The sequence below is a fragment of the Phalaenopsis equestris genome, unplaced genomic scaffold (assembly GCF_001263595.1).
Source record: "Phalaenopsis equestris unplaced genomic scaffold, ASM126359v1 Scaffold001118, whole genome shotgun sequence".
NCBI classification, from domain to species: Eukaryota; Viridiplantae; Streptophyta; class Magnoliopsida; order Asparagales; family Orchidaceae; genus Phalaenopsis; species Phalaenopsis equestris.
In genome coordinates, this window is record NW_018165557.1 from 38,945 (window position 1) to 41,768 (window position 2,824).

General features: G+C 38.1%; 1 non-coding gene across 1 annotated transcript; it reads right to left on the bottom strand.

Annotated features, from left to right (window-relative positions):
* Window positions 1-511: 511 nt before the first annotated feature.
* TRNAA-UGC lies at window positions 512-584 on the bottom strand. The gene has a single exon. It is a non-coding gene; the product is annotated as a tRNA-Ala (tRNA).
* Window positions 585-2,824: the final 2,240 nt, after the last annotated feature.

Consider the following 2,824-nt stretch of genomic DNA (forward strand, 5'->3'; position numbering starts at 1 on the left):
AGATCGTTAACTTAGCGAACGAGTCGAACACAAGTTTCTTAACGAGTTGAATACAAGTTGTTCGCAAACAACGAGCCATTTTGACAGTCAATTAATTTTTTTAAAAATACTACTCATCAAATATATATACTTAATAGTATTTCGAGCCCAAACAAACTGAACACAAAAGAACAAATATTTATTTGTGTTGTTTCTCTTCAGCTCGTTAAGTTAGCAAACAAGCCGAACACTAGTTTCTTGCTGAATGCAAGCTGTTCGCAAACAACGAGTCATTTTGATAGTCAATTAAATTATTTAAAAATACTACTCTTCAAATCTATATAATTAGTAGTATTTCGAGCCCAAATGAGCTAAACATAAAAAAACAAATATTTATTTATCATGTTTCTTTTCTGCTTATTAACTTAGCGAAAGAGTCGAACACGAGATTTCACGAACGATCCATTTTGACAGCCTAGGGGGTTATTTGGCCAATTAATTTGAAAAAAATTTTACAAAATTCTTAAGAAAATGGAGATGCGGGGGATCGAACCCCGTGCCTCTCGCATGCAAAGCGAGCGCTCTACCATTTGAGCTACATCCCCTTCGATATACGTTTGCTGTGATTGCGTGTAATGTTTTAATTAAAAGTTTATTAGGATCCGCTTAAATTTAAATAAATTTAAATGAATTTGAGCGTATTTAATTTCAGATTAAAACCCCATTAGAAATAATTGTATACTTACATTCTTTATAGTATTACTTGTATAAAAATAAAAATACATCCATTATAAAGTATTAAATATTTTCACTTCTATATATGTTAAAAAAAATCATTGCAAAACTTCACATGAGAAATGATAGCTCCAAGAAGTCATATTGTTTGCTTGAATCTTAGCTCACATTTGAAGCTAAAGCTTCAAAAATCAAATTTAGAAATCTTCACAATGAAAATTTATGATTAAATGAATTGTCTCAATGAGACAAGCGGGTTATATATGACATAAGAAAATAATGTTATCTTAATCGAAGTGAGCCCATATAATTCACTTAAAACATAAAAATGAAACTTGGAACATATTTTGGGGATCAAATTATATTCAAATATGACAAGCTTATAATCAAACTGAGTGTCTAGATGACACGAATCTAACGAGCTTATGGTCGCTTAATTCGATGTCATTGAGGTATTCAAATACTCATAAAATTACATATGATTAAGGGATCACTCTAGGTCATCTGATAGAGCGATTCAGATTCTTTCAGTATTTATAAATGATGTCACTCTCAAAATATATAAATAAACCTCCACTCTTTTCATGAAAGAGTAAGAGTGGACATGGATGAGAAGATTAAATGGAGTTATATGCTTGTAAGGACTTTTGAGCTCTACCCTGATCGGGACACCATAGTTGGGCCACCGTCATTGCCTGACTTCCATCGTCGCTGTCAACAGACTACTGTCGCCCGATGGTTGACACAATGGAAACACATTTGCCCGGTGGGCATAGTTGTATGACTAGTACTGCCACTGCACTGTCGTAGCCTGATTTCGTCTGCAATCAACATTGTCAAAATTGTTGAATTACTGGAGCCCAGCTGTCACCATTGCTAGAACACCATCATCACTAAACTGTTATAGCCCAACTATCGTCGCCCTCAGGCCACCATCACCATGCTGATGTCGAGCCACCACTGTGTCATACCACTGAATCTAGGCCATAGCTTCCATGCTCGGTCATTGTCATTGGGCTGCCATCGCCATGCCAAACCACCATCATCGAGTTGTCGTCGCCACCATCAGTTCACCGTCGTTGGGCCACACCCATCACCATTGTGTTACTGTCCCCATTGCCAGGCCACCATCACTTGACCACTAACTTCAAAACATTGTCATAATGTCCAACCACCTACATTGATCCACCACAACTGTCATTTCAAACCACCATCATCGTGATGATGCTACAACAGGACCACTAACACCTGACGAACGCCAAACCATCGTCACCATAATTGATGCTAGGTTGTCATTGCCAAAAAACCACTTTCATACCAGACTAACGTTGATGGGTAGTTGTCGCACTGGACCACCCACACTCGACCGATGTCGAGATACAATGTCGTCATTGGGCTGTTATCATTAGATCACCACTACTGTTATATACCAACATCACCGAGTTGCTGCCATCATAAAATAACCAACACTCAAAAACATTGAGCTACAGGCTACCATCATTGAAACACTACCATCATTATTAGATCAATATCTTCTGATTGTAGTAATAGCATATCACCAACGCCCGACCGTTGTCGTTCTTGTGGTCCTCTATCAATGTCATCGAATCATCACATAATGGACATCTAAGATGTAGTAGCAGACCACCTTCATCACGCCATCATCATCTTCGGATTCCAGTCGCTTGGTCAACACATTGTTAGACCACGGTTGTTGTCACTAGATCACTACTGCTCTGATGATGATGCAACTATCACTATTGTCACCAGACCACTATCGCCTTCATTACGTAACTATCTCTCAGTCGCCAATTTCATCGAATCACCCATGCCTATCAGTCACCGAAACATGGTCACGTGGCTGATGCCATTGAGATCATCATCACAACTTGATTTTTATTTCAATTGTTGCTAGATCATCGGTGCCTAGTTGGCGCCCTTACCATTGCTAGACCTTCGTTATCAAATCATAATTATCAGATCACAGTTACCTAGCTATATTTACTAATGTTGTTGAATCATTGTTACTTAGCAACCATCACCCTTGGTGTTAATAAATCCAAACATCATTACACAACCCCTTCCTTCAATATTCCTCATTGTAGATGGG